The sequence below is a fragment of the Haliotis asinina genome, chromosome 5 (assembly GCF_037392515.1).
Source record: "Haliotis asinina isolate JCU_RB_2024 chromosome 5, JCU_Hal_asi_v2, whole genome shotgun sequence".
Taxonomy (NCBI): domain Eukaryota; kingdom Metazoa; phylum Mollusca; class Gastropoda; order Lepetellida; family Haliotidae; genus Haliotis; species Haliotis asinina.
Window position 1 is genome coordinate 44370435 of NC_090284.1, and position 20256 is coordinate 44390690.

The 20256-nt window shown below is 35.2% G+C and overlaps 1 protein-coding gene across 4 annotated transcripts in view; it reads left to right on the forward strand.

Moving 5' to 3' along the window:
- The first annotated feature begins 929 nt into the window (after window positions 1–929).
- The window catches only part of LOC137284581 (zinc finger MIZ domain-containing protein 1-like), a 154919-nt gene continuing 135592 nt past the window's right edge, over window positions 930–20256 (forward strand). For all 4 annotated transcript variants that reach the window (XM_067816446.1, XM_067816447.1, XM_067816448.1 and 1 more), the window contains exon 1: window positions 930–1275. The gene's annotated coding sequence lies outside the window, so the exon portion shown is untranslated. The remainder of the gene's footprint in view (window positions 1276–20256) is intronic.

Consider the following 20256-nt stretch of genomic DNA (forward strand, 5'->3'; position numbering starts at 1 on the left):
TCTGATGTTTTGGTGAAAAATAGAAGATAAGATTAGAAAATCTAGATGCCAAAACATTGCAGCCAAGTGTTGTGTCATTTAACAGGAATTCATGAAAAGAATAAGGCAATACCATCAATTTCTTGCACGTAGATGTCAGGAATATTAAAATATCTTTCCTTTTGTGTCTAATTTGATTAATTACTGTATCATTCGTGATATCATGTATCAATATTGATACTACACGTGATAACAATGATTATGGGGCATATACATGACGAGAAATAATAGCGATTGTATCAGAGAAGATAATGACATGAGAATTAAAGCCCAATTTCCACAGCAGCGATGTGCACTCACCCTTCTCTGAGTGGATCATGTATGCGTTTATCACAGATTAAAGCGCAACATTCAAATTTGTTGATCAACCCAGTGAGCACAGCTAACAATGTACACTCTGTAAACTGTTATAAGGCTTGTAGCACAATGCTTGTGTGCCATGTCTCAATTGGCATATAGTTAATAGTGGTATCTACAAATCATTCTCTCAGGCCTGGTTAATGGCATGTTATGACTGTAGGATGAGAGGTTAAAATTGATTAGTGTCGCGTTATAGCGAGGGACCGGGTGGCACCTTGCCTGTGATTGTAAGGCAGCGCCTATTTAATGGTTGGGTAGTGGGGGGGTGTTCAAGTACATGCAGTATATCACTGACTATTGTATCGTGGCAGTGTGTATAGAGCTTATCTCTAATTGATATGCTAGCCCGGCTGTAGCAGCTATTTTAACACTGGTGAATCCTGAACCCACAGTGAAGACTGAGAGCCGGCTTTTGATTGAAGTGGAATGGGCCAGGCGAAGGAGAGCCAACGAGACTTGTGAGGGTCACAGCTCAGGCGATTGATTGATACACGGCCAAGGGGAGGTAACTGGTGTGGGGCAAAGCAATTGAGACGAGCTGATGGTTGGAATGAGGATAGAATTACCGTTCTCACATTGAGCACTAAGAGAGAAGGAAGACGGCCTAGTGTATGTTTGCAAGACCACAGCACACTTTCTCAGCTAATTGTAGGATCACTGAGAGACAAGGAAAACCAGGAATTAGCCTAGCAAGACTGTCAGGCAGACCCTACCGGCTAGCTGCCTCTATTGTTAAACTGCATGCATCACCAGCCTCTGACTGTGATAGTCCGATCGGGAGTGATCCGGTGATCATACGCAAGTACTACCGCCGGCTTAGAGTCATTGACAGGGCAAGAAGCAGTGTAATGGACCAGTAATTGACGATGATTGAACGTAAGTACGTGTGCCTGCTGATTTGGCTTGCTCCTGTCCCTCACACCTCACATAGGCAGGGGAGGGTGGAGATTTAGGGGGTGACAGTCCCTCCTGTGGACTGTAGGGGCCCATCTTTAACGCTTTTCACCTGCTAGTGTACCCTCTTTTGACAAGCCCTGCTAAAAAGCTCTCGTTTGTTGATCAAAGTTCAGCACGTGTTGTTGGTGTTTTTACAGCCTAGCCGAGTCGGCAGTTAACTCGCAGGTTACAAACACAGATTACTAGCTGCTGTCTCCACAGATTACGGGGCTCAGTGAGCCCGGAGGGGGGTGGGACAGGGAGGGGGTGAGGGGTGACAGAGGAATCTCGGGTGGAGAAACAGAGACACCACAGCTGGAGATCAAATGATTTGTCTATTGACGAGATTAGGTGTTAGGAATTGTTGCCAGTAGGGAGGAGGGTTCCTAACCCACAAGTCACTATCTGAAGGGGAGAGGGCAAGGTGAGGGTGGGGTTCTTCAGTTCAGAAGGGAGGGGTCACCTATAGGGGTCTTAGACCATGGGAAACAGGTATTACTTTTACTCTAGTATGTAACATCATTTGATTCTTTGCATGACAAATATTTTTGTACCCCAACCGAAAAAGGGTCCGTTTTGGGTGATAAGCTGTTTTTGTCATGAGGAGATACTTTAGGAAGTTGAACTGGAATTATATGTACTCTGATATTAATCTTCCTTTAATTTACGCTGATGACAAAGATCAATGTACAAAGATCTGAAAAGGGGACATCATAGTAATAAAGCTGCATTTATTGGAAAGGGGCCTTTTTTGGGAGTCGAACAGGTTGATGCATTGTGATGACATATCTGTGATGACCTTGGGTGCAAAAAAAGGTGTAATACTGCATATAGGACGAGTAACTTTAGGAAGTCAGACTTTAAATTAATTATGGCTTTAAATATAATAGCCCAGAAGTGCTTTGACATAAAAAAAAAAACAAGGCAATGCTTAATATTTGCCGTTTGCTAATTATTGTTTTGATTCATTAGGTATTTATATATTTATATACATTCCCCTAAAAACGGGCTAAGTAGGTGTCAGTTTCTTTCTTACTGGGCTGCAGTCTTGGGAGACAGAAACAGGTAGTGTTTAATGTTAATGTTAAACAGAATTTTTCATTCATCTTAACAAATCTGTAGGTATGACTAATAAAAAAAATGAACCGATTCATCTATTTAGGGAGTCATAAACAGACACTGTATTCTATTCTGCATATTAAACATAATTCTGAAAAATGGTGATAGATCTATATGTATCCCAATGGCTAAAAAGTGTCTGAGAGAATAAGAAGCTTTTTGTTGGGAGGGGCCATTTTGTGCCCCTAAAGCAGGTAGTGTTTTCACTCCTGCTTCATCAAACATTGTTTTGCTTCCTCACGATGACAGGTCATTATCAAATCTCTTAATATTTACTGGTGTGTAACAGCTAAAAGTGTGGTGGGAGGGACAGACTGACCACACAGACTCTGTGGTCAAACCAATTGGGCCATTGATGAGATTTAGGGACCTATTATGTTAGCAACACAGGCTTTGGAGTTAAAGCAGCCTTGGCATGAATCTGTTGTATTCCTTCAAGCAGATTGTTATCACGTTCTTCCCATCAGGCTATCGGGCAATCTGACAGTGATGAGCTGCTATTAGCGTTTCTTTCAGGAACTTTAATTGATTAGTTAACATCAAACCTTTAAAACTCTCCACCTTTTGTGGTATAACAGTGTCCATTACATTGACTTCAATGGGTGTGCAGATGTACACAGATACATAAATGGCTGAAGTATTTAGATTTTTAATTACGTTTGGAGATTCATTGATTGTTCAATGAATCAGTATTTGAGTGTAGTTTGCATTTGAAGGGATGCCCTAATAACTATTCTGTTATTTTATAAGCCCCAAATCTGTGCATTTGTTAAAAACATTTGAATATAAAAAAATGTCAGCATAATTATCTGTGTTGATAAAACTGTGGTGTAACCAAGGCTGCAGATGTCAAGCAACTGATTCTTTTTCATTAACCTAGTTTTTGGTTCAATAAGTAAATATATTTCTGACATCCCTTTGGATGGAAATGATTGAGGTTGGTTATAGGATGGTTTCAGTGGAATCAATAATTTCAAAGGTGCTTAGGAATCAGGTTTTTAAAGACTTAAGGATTGTGAAGAGAAATGTTATGAATAATTTCTTGCAGTGGTGACAATTATTGATTGACAGGTGACTAGATTAATGGGAATCCACAATGAACCACCAATATCTGCAAGACTTGTTTTCACTCTCTGTTCTAGTGATGCACTGTTATTGACAACCTTTTTCAATAACAATCAGATCGTAGACTAGTGTACCATATAGATAGGATTTGCTTTAAAGCAGTACGAAATAACTAATGGTTCATGATTGATCGAGTATATGGAGTAATAAATGAATAATTGGTAGCATAAACAAAGTGGCAGCAGAGATGGTGAATGAGTTTGGCTCTGTGTTAGCGACAGAGTTGTGTGGGAATCAATCAATCAATGGGGTTGTCAATTACACAGTTGTCACTTGTCCGTCTTCCCGCCTGTCAATCATACTCAGGAAAAATCATCACCATTGCTTCACAATTTGTTAATGCTAACCTCATTTGACCTTACTTGACATTTTGCTCAAGTTTTAACTGTTAGGAGGCAGAATCTCATCATTAAAGATGTTCGGAAGAATTTAATGCCTTGAAAATTGACTGATTATGCTTGTGTTGAAAAATCTATTAAAGTATTTTTTAGGTGTTTTGATACATTTTAATGCAAAATATTGTCTCTCAAACAGGATATTGTATTCTTGGTGTGCAATATCATATTAATATATATTAATATATTTACCTGCAATTTTCTTCTACTTTCAGTATTTAAATTTCACATGAACATTTGTTTTTCCGTACTCTTAAGATAAATTGACTAAAATCTTGTCATTTGTGTCTCTTTGTACAAATTAGATCTTGTATCATGTATATTGCATCAATTGTTCTGGTATTTCATATTTGAATATGAAATGGTTCAAATTACAAACATTTTGGAGAATATACCTTCATTTCTTTTAAACACTAGCATACTAATATGGTTTTTATGAATTGTTAGATTTGAAACAATCAATACCATCATCTGCAGGATTTAAATATCTAAATATCTAATTTATCAGTGGTGTAGAATCCCAAGTTTGATGAAAATTGTGAAAATGACATGACTTTCAAATGATAAGGCATTTGAAAATAAGTAATCGAAGTTTAAATAATTTTCTTTGCATTGGCAGAAGCAAGCATGCAAGCAATAGCATCTAGGATTTGGCGCTATATTTCTAGGGTGTCAAAATGTTGTGGTGTATGTACATATCATGTCTCTTACACTATGTACACTATAATTTATCAGCTGTCAGTAACAAAACATAAACCTCTCGATGGTGAATAACATGTAAATATCTTAAACCTAACCAGTCTATGTGATACACAACAGGATCAAGTAATTATTACCAATTAAAGACTGACTGGCTAACTGACAATCTCCAAGGGCCACAATCAGTTCTACTTGTAATTATGTGTATATTTCATGCTAGGGTTGTCAGTGGTATGTCAAAACCAACATGTCTATCTTGGTGTGTCATGATTATCTGTCGCTATAGGTGTTGGAGGAATGTTCAGCCATAGGTGAGGGGTGTATCGTCGTAATACATATAGCTCACTTCTCCCCCCACCCCCTTGACAATAGTCAAGGCCCCCACAGGCACTGCGTGACAACTTCGTAGACCCAACAGAGGCTGTCTTGTCTGGGACCATTTGTAAAAAGTACACAGTGCGAAACTTAAATTGCATGGAGAGGCTGTTTAAGAGAGTCAAAAGGGATGTCCATTGTAGCAAATTGGTGTTTTTCCATAAAGAGAATTGTGAGTTTCTATACATTAATGTAATGGCCTATGCTACAAATTTTGCAGGTTCACCCTTTTAAAACTGAATAGCTGGTGATATGTTTTCAGTGCGTTCACAACAGCTTTCAATTTTTGAAAATAATTTTAGGTTGAAAATTTTAAAAAATAATTATACGTTAATGAAAAGTGGCAAGAGTTCTTTAAATTGTTAAAAATGTTTCTATAGCTTAGTAATGTTGAGAAATAATTGAACACCATCAAAAAATTAATATTTTACATTTGGGATTTATGATTGTGAAAGACTGTAAGAAATAGATTTATAACTTCCACCCGAAATGAAAACACCTTAAAAGTCACTCATTGCATTGTATATGTCTAGTAAACACATCAGACTGTTTCTTCGAGACAAACTGTTACTAACAGTGTGACTAGATTTCCTCAGGGGGGCTTGCACCTAGACCTTGCTTGAAATTCTTTTGTTGTACATGTTCTCAAATTACGTGTAACATACGTCATTTGTATTTGTGTGTTTCAACAGCATGATCAAGAGAAAGGCTATTCAATGATAGCCACAAGAATGTTGTTACACTATGTTCTATTCACTGTGAAAGATTCAGGCTCACTCCTTCCATTATAAAGTATGTGACATTTTCCTGTTTAGAGAGATGGTATTTTTAAAAGAGGTGAGATTATTTCAAGAAAACACACGTACATTTCTAGGTGACAACTGAACAGAAGAAACCAGTTTAGTTGTGCTCTCATTTTTTTCAGTAGGTTAGTATATAAATAGACATTGTTCCTGCACTTAAGAGTGCCAGTTCCTTAAAACGAAAGACATGATTTGACAGAAAATGTAGTCATGACATTGACAGAAAGAATTGTCAGAAAGAATTTAGGATTTGATCATTGTTGAACGTTAAGGTGATGTTGGTGACAGACAGTTTGTGATCAGCTTCTGTTGTTTAAGAACTTTTGTTTATATTTGGAAAGTAGAGTGGCATTGATAGCCAACTTATGTTGCTAATAAATGAACAGATCATTAGGTAATCTATAAAGATACTCTTTTAAGTAGTTTCTTAGAGATTTTGTATATAAACAGTTATATTAAACAGTTTGTACTTATTTTTAAAGGCTTGAAAGAATTCACTGTAAGACTTCAGCCATTTAATATTCTTGGATTGAGGTTTGCATAGAGGCTGTGATTTTTCCTGAAGAGCAAGGTTAATAAGTTAATGTTATAGAATTTTCTGACACAATTTCCTCAAAACATTCCTATTGGGGATAAACCTGAAGCAGAAATTATGTATTTTCTACTGTTTTCAGGAAGAAATTGTTTGTAGAAAACAATCGAAAATGTCAAATGGTCAGTACCTAAATTGTGTACATTAGGCAAGCTATGTGGACACAAAAGTGGAATGGATATCTTCTATCAGATGTAGGTTATTGTGGATCATTGTAAGAATCCTCACTTCCCAGATAGTCAATCTCCATTACTCTGCTCTGATTATAGTATATAAGTATAAATGTCACATGAAATCCCCGTTCAAATATGGAAATTTGCAAAAAAATAAAAATGGTAATTTTGTCAGAACCAATATTAAGATCAATATTAGTTGACATGAATATCCTTAGAAGATATGTTGTAAGGAACTTTTCATTCGATTAGATAAGATCTCTGGCATTTTAGTTGTCATCATCAGGATTTGTTTCACCATACCAATGTACCAAGGTATCATTAACATAACAAATATGAGCTGTCAGGGTTTTTTAATTTGTATATTTGTATGATTAAATGAGAGAGGTGGTTTTTGACTACTCGTGTAATTTTCCATCATCCCATAAAATTTTTCTAGTAATAAATCATATTTCATGATATATTTTTTTTCTGTCAAACAAACTTATGTAATAGATATATCATTTAAAGCTGTCAAATCTTAAATGAATCTATTAATAACTTTAGGAATAAGAGAAGATAATGACTTTTTAAAATATATTTTAGGTACCCACTTTGAGGTACCCTTTAATCCATGTTATTATATAAATAAATCAGGTTTTGCTCTTTATATATAAGTTAAAAACATTTATAAGTAACAATGTTTTGTTTATTGAATTTAGTATGTATTTGCAATATACAATAAACAGTAGCTTGTCTATAAAGATATGTTTACACATTGACTCATCAGCTTCTAAAATGCCAGTTAAACAGTTAAACTTTCTGTTATTTGATATTTCATTTAATTATTTTCAGTTAATAATGTGACATAATAAAACACACAGTTTGTAAAATACAGTTTAAGTTTTCACAAATGTGTCCTTAAATGATAAACTGATAGGGTTATCAAGTCACCCTCTCATATTGATAAGCAACCCACAGTGAAATATTCAAGCACAATAAACGAGATATCATGATACTTTTATTTACACTCTGTCAGCTCACACAGAATAGTGCAAGCGTCAGGGGACACAAATCTGTCATAAATCAACATCTGTGATTGGCTGTTCCATTCTATTTAGCCAAATATGAAGTCCGACATTTCAATAGCTTTGTGAACAGGTATGCCATACATTGCTCATAGAGATCGAAAGTGTTATTCACCTGATCCTCGCCACAGCCCAACACTGATAAGTAAAGTTTGCTTATTTCTGATCTGGTTTATGACAGATCGATTTTAAGTCGCTGCTGTGTTTGATAAGGCGAAAATGTCACTCCGTAGCTTTTGTAAGTGACTATTATCAGTGATTGGGTAGTTATTTGAGACCAGTGTGGTGCTTCTGGAGAGGAAATCCTGTAGCAAGTAGAAACCTCGTGAACAAACGACCTGCTGCTATCGGTGTTCTCCATAATTTTGGTGATGTTGAGGCTACTCATGGTGCAATCCATCATTTCAGGTAGGGAGCTCTGAAAGTAATGTAGCATTAGTACACGTAACATTTGGAATTACACTTTCTTAGTAAAGTACAAATTCTAGTACTTGTTTTGGTTGAGTCTCATCCGGGATTCAAACCTGCACCTTCAGTGTCAGGCTTTTAGCTGCCAGCACAATTGTCAGCTGCCTATCTCGCTCAGCTAACGCAAGTTCCAATGGGACTCACCAAAGAAAAGACAACAATTTGTACTTTAGTAAGAAAGTGTAATCCCAAATATGACCTGTTACATTTGACCACTTTCTAAGTGCATTGTGTAATCATCACTAGTGCATGTTTAATCGAGTAGTTTAAATATTCCTTTATGATTATTTTGATAGTTTCTTGTCTCTTTGTCTCTTTTCAGTATTCATTGAAAATTATGTTACTTTTTGTATCTTTGTATTGATCATTGAGCATTAGGTATTTTTTAAAATATATTTTTAATTATTAATTATTTTTTTTCTTCATTTCAAAATTGAAAACTATGTTGCATTTTATATCTATGTATTGATCATTTAACTTTAAGCATTTTTAAAATTTTGTCGTTTTTTATTTTTTTTTTTTTTTTTTTTATATAAATAATACAAGAAGCTGTAATGTTGTGAATTTTATATTGCTTTATATTTTTGCCTCAGATGTAAAAGTGCTTACTTGCAATATGTCACCTGTGTGAATATCTATAAATTAATTAAACCATCTGTTAGGATTCTTTGTCAGTAAGGTTCTGAGAGTTCTATCAGATTCTTCCAGGAATAAGAGAAAAATACTTTCCCAATGTCTTCATGCTGGACCAGTTGCCCTGTTACACATTCCCTTAATGTTGTATCTCAATCAAAAGAATACCACAACTGATTTCTTTGAGCAACTTCTTTGAAATGTGACATTTTTACTTGTTTGAAGTATTTTTTGATGTCTTTAAAATAGACAGCTTGAAAGTATGTCAATGTGATTAACACAGTCAGTCTATATCACAGTGCCTGCTTCAAGTCACCTGTCATTAACAGTTTGATGTATTTTGGCACTGTTGTTCTGTTAAAATCATTATCTATAGGTAGTGTCCATGTGAATCAGATGCTGGAAGAACAGGAATGGGATGTTGATGTCTGAATTTGTTCCTCACAGCTCTGCCTTATGTACTTTTCTTTGAATTTTGGTGAAACTCATTCACAAAGGCAGCATTAAGACTTCAAATGTGTTAATGTATTCTGCAGTTGGCCAGGTGGTTTAAGTGTTCATCCTGTAGATGGGTTTGATTTCTAACATGGTTACACTGTATCAGGTATTCCCTATTGTTCGAATATTGATTAGAGGGCCATAAAACAATGGTTTCTCCCACTCACTTAATTGTGCTGTTGGTTGCATAAACCAATGGTCTCTCTCACTGAATTGTGTTGTTGGTTGCATAAAACAATGCTCTCTCTCACATAGTTAAGCAATGTTCACTCTCACTTAGTTGTGTCGTTGATTATATATGCACTTTGGGTTATGTATTTGAAGAGTGAATGAGAGAATTTAGATTTAGGGCGCACTCAGCAATATTCCAGCTATATGACGACAGTCTGTAAATAATCGAGTCTGGACCAGACAATCCAGTGATCAACAGAATGAGAAAGCATGGGTTGAATGTGGCAAGCATGTTTTGATGAAGACGTATTCTGTATTTGAATATGTGTTCTTGGTGCTGGTGTCCTATTCATGATGTTCAGGAAGTGTTCTTGAGTTTGGAAGTAAATTGAATATGTAGTACAGAGGAGAATGCTATCTTTGAATGAATAATTATCACAACATGTGCATTTAATGTCTGTTCATGTTCAAGATGCTCTGTTCTGCAAAATGCTATGATTGACGTAAGTCTATCTATCCAAAAGTATGGCAGATTGCCTTAGACTCCTATGCTTATCAGATGATCAGATTGTTGGGCTTGGAGGCTTAATTTTGTTTCCTCGTAACTTGAAAATGCTCATTATGTGAATCACTGGTTTGTCTGGTTATATGCATGTTGTCAAGAGGAATGTGGCTGAATGTGGCTGCTAAACCATGGCAGGGTAGTAAATACGATCTGCTGAAGTAAGAGAGAAGTAATTTTGATTTCTATAGCAAGAACAGTTCATGACGTGTTTTGAATTCATATAACAGATGAGTAATGATTTTTAACAGGTACATAATTGTGCAGACAAATTGTATGGTATAGTTTTTGTGATAAAACCTTAGATCATAATTAATTTTAGTGTATGTATCTAATTCAACAAACTTTAATGAAACCATAAATTTCAACCTTAAAGCTTATAAAAGAGTGTTCTACACAAGATATCTTTTGTATTGCAGTTCTGTTGAGTTTTGCCTACTGATAGATAATTTTGTAGCAAGGTGTGCCCTTCTAGGAGATCGTAAGCACTGCGATTTGAGCAGTTCCCAAGTCTCCAGAGACATGACTTTGTGTCAGATGAAATGAAAGAAAAGTCTGATTTCTTTATGAAGATTTTTGTCCTTTCATAGTCTTGCAGTGATTTGAAGAGCCACTGGCAAGTGGAGTTACATGGAAGAAATTTATTCATTTCTCAGGGTCAAAAAATGTGTTCGCTCCAAGATCAATTAAGTTGACTTGACAACAATGGCTACGACTTGTCTCCCAATCAGTGCAAATTGGTTTCAAAAGGTGCTGCCTTGGCCATAGAATTGTATCTTTTTGTGTATGTAGAAAATGTTCCACATATTTCATTTAGAAGTCATAAAAACACCACTGAAATAAATTTGTTGAACCGTGTGATCCTACCTTGAATCAGCCATAATCCTTCACTCAATAAAGTTGCAGCATCATAGCAAGAGTAATTATATTGCAAGTGACTTTCTTCTCCCAAGAAACATCTGCAGGGTTATACTACCCAACGTTTGTTAGGGGCCACACTTTGACAAAAGATGTCTATTTGGGCCCTTTGCAAATATCGAGTAGTATATTTGGCAATTTAACAGACCTGAAGCTATTAGCAGATGGAAAGTTTATGTGTTGAATGTCAGCCACAATTCAAAATGTTGAGATTCTTAATGACGTTTTCACACCATCTCATCAAGAAAGTGTTTTGGACACAGTGTTTTCAAATCCAAATCTATTAGTCATTATTCAACTGAGGGTGTGACTGTCAAATGATTCTCACAGTGAGCAATTTGTCAGCATTTATTATTTTATAAAAGTTTATGTGACAATCTCATCATTCTTGTTTACGATGATTCCTACATGATGATTTACCATAATACAAAATTGATATAAGAACTATTGTCAGGGATGTGTTCAGCTTGTCAGTCCAGAAGCTATTATTCATTTTAAACAGGTGTTTTTTATCCTTATTATTTTTAATACTTTGAAAATGTTCATTTTTAATCCACCATGCCAGAACATTACATCGATCAGCTGGATTTATACAGCTTTAGGTTATAAATCTGAAATCATGATTTTGGCATTTTTACTTTGAAAAAGTATGTTTTCGAAATAATTTTGTGATCATCTTTTCACAGATTAATATCTTTATAATATTATAATCAAGATGATTACCTTTGAAGAAAATAAAACATTTCAATGAAGAACACAACATAATTTGGTCTTTATTGTAGCAAGGAAGCTCATTAAATTCTAGGCGTTGAGAAGAAATTGTGATGAATATTAATGAAAATTTAAATAACCAGAAAACCTTTTAAGGTAACTCAAAAAGCCAATACTTTACTCATCAAAGCAAAGTTTATCTGCAGGAAAGTGCCTTTATTTTGGAATATGACCAATAAATTTTGACAGTAACAAGGTGCTATTTGTAGATCCTTGACACATCAGGACTTCTCCCTCACCCCCTAAAATAACTCTCTAAAATTGCCCTTAAATTGTATCGTATGATCATTGCTGCCCTGTCTGTTGCTTGTCCCTAGTAAGTTCATCCGCCTCTTGTCTTCTTGTTTATATTGTGTGAAATCCATACAAGTAGCTGAAAAAAGGGGTATTTTGGGGGTCAAATTACATTTTAGACTGCAATGAAAATCCTACCATTATTACCTGCCAGTATCACATCCTGTGGTTCTTACATTCACACTATCAGTGACAGACTATTGTTATTAACTTGCACATGTCTTGTCAATTTCAGTGTTTGACCAGGGTTGCATATTTCAGGGTTGTGTAGTTGACTTGTCAATTGCGAGCAGTGAGGACATGTTTGGAGATAATCGCAACCTTCCATCCATAGTGTGGGTTTAGAGGTCAGGGGTCAGAGGCTGTGTGTATAACATCTTTATCAGTAGATATGGTGATTCTGTCTCCTTGCTTACAAAGGCTGATAAAGGAAATCTTGAATGTAGCGTTGTTTAGGATACAAGGTTGGCTTGTCTTTGTTACAAAACAAAAAAGAGCATCCTGTGCTTTTTAAACCTGAATGAGTCCAGCTTTGTGGCTTGAAGCCAATGATGGTGGAGTGTTGGTCGAGAAACATGTCATGCAATTTGTCTGTTTCAACTGACCTGGCTAAAAAAATACTTAACTTTAATTATTTTTTTTCTTAAATACTATAAAATCATTGCATAAAAAAAATATTCAGATTTAGAAAAACAAAACAAAACATTTTCATGATTTTTGTGTGCTTTTGTCTTTTAGTGGGTTTGGGAAAGGACTTCATTCATAATTGAAATTCCTGTGATGTCTTTCTTGAATTTTCACACCTGAAACTAAGTCTGTATTGACAGTCTGTAGTGACATTTGCAGCTTACAAGACCGTCATTGTATTCAACTAACTGTTGTCTCTTCTGTTTGTTTTCGGAAGATTGTTTGACTGAGTGAGGTTAGCTCCCTTCTCCGCTGGCCTACAGCATGCTAACAGCATGTTAACAATGCATGTTTCTTAACTGAGGCCTTCAAGACCACATACCTGTACATCGTGCAGATGACATAAGCAGTTCCCTGTAGAAATCTGCATCTCTCCTTGTTAGTTACTGACGGATAAAAGTGCCATCTTGATCTGCTAAATGTTGACTCGATCAATGGTTACCTGCTTTTCTAGTTGGGAAACATGTCAGTGGTTGAACTAAGATGATGAAAATGTTTCTTAGATTATAAAAAATGAAACTGATTATGTGATTTAAGTGTTCCAATGTGTAATTTACATGGCTTGAAATTGACAGGAGAGATGATTCAGTTGTTTATTTCATGTTGTGATTCTTGTCGTGATGTTAAAGTGATTTGAGGGATGGAAATTAGACTGACATGTTTAATTAGAAACCTCTCTGTTTTGATCTCAACATCATCTTTACTTAATGCCACTTAAACAATAGAAAGATACATAGAATAAAGAAAAAAAATAAATGTTGGTTTTTTTTGTTTATTTGTATAGCAACACACTCTGCAATATTTCAGATGTACAATCTGGTCTGTAAATTGGAGTCTGGCCCAAACAATAAAAAAATTAACAACATACCTTGAGATCAAATGAAATATGAAGGTATTAGGCAAGGTCATGTACATTCATTTAAGAAATATTTGCAGTGATTAAATGGGAAAAAATTTGAGATTCTAGTAGTTTCTTTTAATACATCTAATATCATATTCATGGCTTTCTAACAAATCTGGCATTACTGTTAGCAGAAGTTAAATAACAACATTACTTTTAAAGTCATAGGAGAACAGCCACAACATCAGATAGCAAATGTTGAAAACAAGGTTGGAATTCTAGACAAGATCTGAAACAAGACTGACGGTTAAGTTGCAATGGGCTGTTACCCCCTTTAGACTAACGAGTCAGCCACAGGTATATCTGTGAGACGCCATTTAAAGAATGCAACCGAAGTAAGTACTTTACACCGATACGAGTACAATTGGGCCTGACAAAATCAACAATAGCAAAAAGACTTGTTATGAACTCACAGCAGGTCAGGACATGTTGATTTATATTTAACACACATTCCTGGATTTACACACCAAGTTCATAAGAGCTTAAGAAGCGATCATTTCTTACACGTCTATAGAATCAGTCGCTGATATAAGCAAATCACGATTGTTGTAAATGTATACTCCATATTTCTGACCCTTGTGTTGATAACAAAAGAGCGTCTGAAAAGAGATATGTTGTGTTTATGGAGTGTTTCGCATTTCTGAACTCAGCTTTGAAGGTTTTAAGGGAGCAGTGCTTATGGCAGTGGTATAATAGGAAATTATATACTGGTGTCTGTGGAGCGGGCTGTTGTACATTGCATTGTAATGGACAATTGATATGCAGCAATGTACACACGGTGGACCCAAAAGATGAACTGACTCCTTAAGGGAACTAAGTGATGTACTTGCTTGTAGACAACAGTATTCACCTGACAACTGATAAAACTGGGAAACATGAAAGCAAAGTTGTTCAAACTTCTTATTTTTTTCATTCTGAGTTGATGGTGGCTTTTTTTATGTTGATATTTGGTATAGACTGTCGACTATTGGACTACAGGTATTTGTTTATTATTTGTGTTGTTTGTTGTCGCATTTTGACTAAAATGTACAGGAAGTGACAAGACCAAAGAACCAGTTTGTTACAGGTGTCTTCGTATCAATTTAGCCTCCTGTAGTAATGTTAAAATTGTTTCATCAAAAAACTTTTGGGGGGGGGGAGGGGATTTTTTGTTCGTAAAAATTCTGGTTAATTGTGTTTAGTGTTTAGTGATATAGATTATAAGACTGTTGTTGAGCTTATGTAATAAATTATATCAAAGTAATATTAAATAAACCAAAAGATTCATTATTTTCTCATCAAATTCAAAATGAAAATGAGTAATAGTTATTGAGGTAATATAGCAGCTAAACTCGCTTGTTTGCTTGTATTTATAACGTGAATCTGCAGTGTTCATCTGTGTAATGTAGACTTGGTTGTTTGGATTAAACAATAGGTTTTCTGTTTTAAGTGCAGGTTGTGTACTCTGAAATTTAAAATTTACAGAATGTGCAGTTACACCCCTAAGTATATGTAAGGGGATTTTATAAAACAGTATTGAAGATGTACAATTATGCATATCTGTGTCAGCTACTGTGAAATTTGAAAAGCACAGTGGTATTGTTTGTGCTACTAAGTACCAATGTATAGACTATGAAATTTGAAATGACCAATTTTCTTGGTCTTAGACTGGTAGGTCATGAAACAAACACACTGACAAAAGATTGAAAGCCTTTAAAATGCTGAGTTGTATACACTAAACTATATTATGAATGATCACGTTAAATCAGGCAGTTTCACATAGAATACAAACAGTTTGAGGCGTTAACCGTCATGATCAATCATGTGTGCCAGATATGAAATTGATCATTCTCAAAATGAGGAAACACATGGCGATGTAAATAACACTTATTGACATCGGTGAACTTTTATAGGAGATCAAACAAAAAAAAAATTATCATTGATCAGTTAAGAGCTGAAAGTACTACCTTCCCGAATAATTATGTTTATATGGCTAAACATGCATATGAATTCAATACTTGCAGTAGAAATCATATGCTGGATGTTGGTGAACATTCTGTGACATACTGTTTGACATGTGGTTGATTGATTGACACAATGTCAATATCTGGATGATTATCTGCCTCGGGTGCTGTTTTCCTGAAGAATATATCATCATCATCATCATCATCATCATCATCATCATCATCATGTGGAGAACTATATGGTTGTCTCATTGTCTTTAAGATTTTAAAGTGAGTATGTATGGTTTCATGCCCCTTTCAGCAATATTCAAGCAATATCACGACAGGGGACTTACGATTTAAGAACCAGGGCAATTATTCGTAAGTGTTCATAGACTTAACAATTCTTAACTTTTATTGTAGCCAATGTTTTAAGAATGTGTTTTATAAGTTTGCAGGCCTACAAACATTTCGAGTATAGCTGCCAAGTTATGAGGAAAATGAAGATTTAGTCATATATTATTACTGTGGAATTTATGTATTCTTGTATTTTTCAAGTCTGGACAAAATAAAAAAAGTCTAGATTCCTTGATTCCACTTGTAAATATGGTACAGGAGGAACGTTTCTTTTGACCCCCAAAAAATTACATTTGCTTCAAAGTCTTATTACAGTTAACTTACTGTATCTTTCTTTAAATGGCACTGGCACTTTCTAAATGGCGTTGTGTATTCATAGATATTTATTGACTCATCCAAAATATTCATGACCAGTATTTTAGATGTTCCACTGTAGTAATGTGCTGCTGTGAAATTAAAAAATAGACTAACCTTTAAAATTTCTTTGTTGCTATTTTGGAAAGGAACTTAACTGACAAATTTTAAAAATCTGTGAAAAAGTGCATGTTTTGATTTCAATACTGCATAGGAAATCATTTAAGTGGCTTTGGCACATTAATTCATTCTTAAATTTTGATAAAAGATAAGTCATTTTTTTCACAACCATTGCAATTATCAGTGTTGATACATGCAGTGATTGCTAAGTTATGTATATGATTCTGCTGATCAATAACGCTAATGCTAATAGCGTCCTCTACATGGATATGATAGGATAAATATCCATATCCTCTTTGTCGTTATCACGCCATTATCACATCTTATTTGCTTCGACAGATTGTACAAGCGAGTAGACTGTTAAGTCACTGAAAACAGGTACGGGGAGAAATGGCTTGGATTGATGCTCTTGATTAACACAGCTTTTTATGGCAGCAAAAAAAAAAAAGATGAATCAGTGTCAAAGATATGATGGATATGCTCCAATGTATCAGATATGAACTTCCTATGGTCTCAACTTTTCGTCTTCGCTAGACCGAGAATTGTTCGTCTTAATTAGAAACATCAAAAAGGTATTTTTTTAGGTTGGACAGATTTGTGAAATATTGTTCTTCTGTGTGAGTATTATTAGATATAAGTAGTAAAATGCTTTCATTGGTCAGATTTATCTCAGTTTCTGGATAATATTAGGCCTTATGGATTGTACATTATCAAATATGACAGGCATTTAATAAGATATGTCATCCCTCTGCGATGATGCTGGCTCTTTATGTTCAGTCCAGATAGATTACACCTCATGACAACCATTAGAGGTTACATTCACGTAAATATTTTTGCCACAGGTACAATTTTGTATCTGTCTGTATCTTTTGCTCCATAAAATACGAAGTAAATTATTAGTGAACACAAAATGAAATTATTAAAAAGATGTAGCATATTTAAGACTATGATGAAATATGATGGTGAAATTGCAAATGTGCATAATGTCATGCTATTTTGTAATGTGAAGCTAAATTGTATCATTGTGTAATGATTTGTAATTATCAATAGTTTTCATGTCAACATTTTCATGTGCAAGACCTCTCACATGTAAGACCATGTTACTGAGCTTTTATAATTGTTTATCATATTCACCAGAAAGAAGAAAATATGTTTAATGTGTTGTGGCGAGAAAGACCATTCATTATAACAGTCAATGACTAGACCATGAATATGAATGCCCATTTAGTTGTCATGTAAACATATTGATAGATGAGATGATGTCAATGAGTTTTTGCAACACTTTATCAACCTATTAGTCAAATGTATAAATAAATTCTTCTTATTTAAATGTCACAAGAAAGAAGAAAAGCTTAAGTTGTAAAAGATCATCATCTATCTAGTCAAAAGTACAAATTAATCAATGGTTTCATCAGAAAGAAGAAAAGCTCGTTAAGTTGTTGTGGCCTGGAGAAGCTTTAATTATTGCTGCGGTCAAGGACTTGGCCATAAATATGAGTGACCAATCAGATGAGGATGGTATTACTAATTATGTGAAGAGCATTATTGACTGGCCGATACTTTCCTATGTCGTTATGACAAGTGGCGAACAGTGTAGGTGCTGAGAGCCAGCTTACTGTGATACTCAGACAAGGAACTTGTAGATTTCATATGAAATAGACATGTTGTAATCAATAACCTCTCAATGCTTGAGGTCTAAGCTTGATGGTGCTGACTGTTTTCCTGCAGTTAATAGAAGTTAGAAAGTTCACATCTGTTGATGTGTGAATTTTTTGGTTTACTTTTAAGGTAGTCATAGAGTGTTTCATGGGATTTAGATAATATTTTAAACTCTTTTTTTTCTAATTAAGTTTGAAGTATTTCATTTGAAGCATTTTGAAATAATAGTACGAACTAGTCTCAACCTTACCACTTCTGTCACTATTGAACTTGTCTGTATCGCATTACATATTTCACTGTGGGTCTAGTTTTAATCTGACTTCTTCCACAGTTGGTTCTGTTTCTAGGTTGTCAGTGCCATACTGGTGCCTGTTGGTTAAAGAAATGGTAAATGGCTGAGACTCCATCACTATTCCTATTCAAAACTACTGTTCTGAGCAGTATCCAACCTAGTTCATTTGTTCGTTCACTCACTCACATCAGTCAGTCAGTCAGTCAGTCAATCAATCAATCAATCAATCAATCAATCAACCAATCTATCAATCAATCAATCTATCTATCAATCAGATGCCGTTTTGTCCATGGAATCACCACTATGGAGTTCCAACTGGTATTGGTTTTACAAGTATGGCAGTTGAGCTATCAGTCTGGTTCTGAAATTAATCACAGATGAAGTTCTGTATATCATGTGATTTTAGATTGTACTGCGAATAAATTGTTCTTATTGTTTCAAGTGTTCATCTACACCATAAAGACAGTGCCAAAGTTGACCACACTATTGTCAGTATCTTCATGAAAATAACAGCAGTAATCTTTACTCAATACTTTAATTCGATGCCACCCATAATCTGTCCATCTTTCACAAGGTATTTTATCCTTCAAAGCTACGAAAGTACAATATTAATGAGCGTCCAGACGACTCTACTTTTACCTACAAGTGTATCATGAACTGAAAGCTATGTACAAAATGCTTGCCAAGTTGCAATACAGTTAAATATAACAATGATCCAAGTGGTAATGGTGGGGAAAGAGAAGCCAGGGGATCTAGGTTAATAGCATGGTGCGGATTCGGCATCGAGGGGATAGCACGGGATAGTAGCTCCTTGGCAAGCTACTATATGAAAAGAAAGCAGTAATTTGACAAATGTAGTGATAGATAGATTCTTGATTTTATTAGAAGCAGTCAATACAACATTGGTAGTTTCAATCGCTGGCTCTCTGTTCGGGAGCTGTGACATTGTGGGTTAATGTGAAGGAGCCTCTGCATGGGAAAATTAGAAACTTAACCTGTTAAGCCAGCACGATAGACAAGAAGGGAATGTTCAGTTTCTGTGACAATGTATTCCATTGTAGACTTTGAGGACTTTATTCAGGGAAGTGTTCAGGAAGGAGATTTTTCAAATGTTTGGGTTTTTTTCACAAATGTTTATTTTGCTTTAGGTAATTAAAAGAATTCTGCATGAGCTTAGATGTTTTATTTGTCAGACTGAATTACTGAGTTGTAAGTAGAATGAGTTTTTTTAATTACCAGTGAGAGGTTATTACATGTTCTTTTAAAGATGTAAAGTATTGGAAAAAAAGATGCAGAGATGGCACTAAGTAAGGGTAGACTGATTGTCAGGCACAGTAGCAAATGTCTGGAGAAAATTCAACAATCCAGGCTTGTATGAAACACAGGATGATTAGCGAGGTATAGCCTATGTGTGTCCCTGTTTCTATGTTCGTTTCTATGACTTTTATATTTAAAAGATCAATTGGATTCAGTTCAGTGGATTGTCCAGACTGGGTGTTACCTGGCATTGATGTTAAAGTGAGTTTGGTTTTTTGGTGGTTTTAGCAATACTCCAGCAATATCAGAGCTGCAGACACTGAAAATGGGCTTCACTCATTTTACCCATGTGGGGAATTGAATCCAGGTCTTCGACGTGATGGATGACCACTTTAACCACTAGGCTTCCCCACTGACCCATTGAGATTAAATATTTTAGCAGAACAGATGCCTAGACTAACAGCTAGTCTCTGAAATGAACATATTTTACTGAAAAAACGTCCATAGTGAACAAAAAATAATATAATGAAATGGAGCCCAGAGACTTTCATTTGGAAATCTAGACTTGCCACATTTTCTAGACTTGTGTGGGCTTTCTTGGATATTTATGCTTCAGGGTCTGTACGACAGACTAAACAGATGCCATGATAAACACTTTCACGATAGATTCTCCATGTCATGCTTACCTAACAGTTTTTGCGTTAACGCA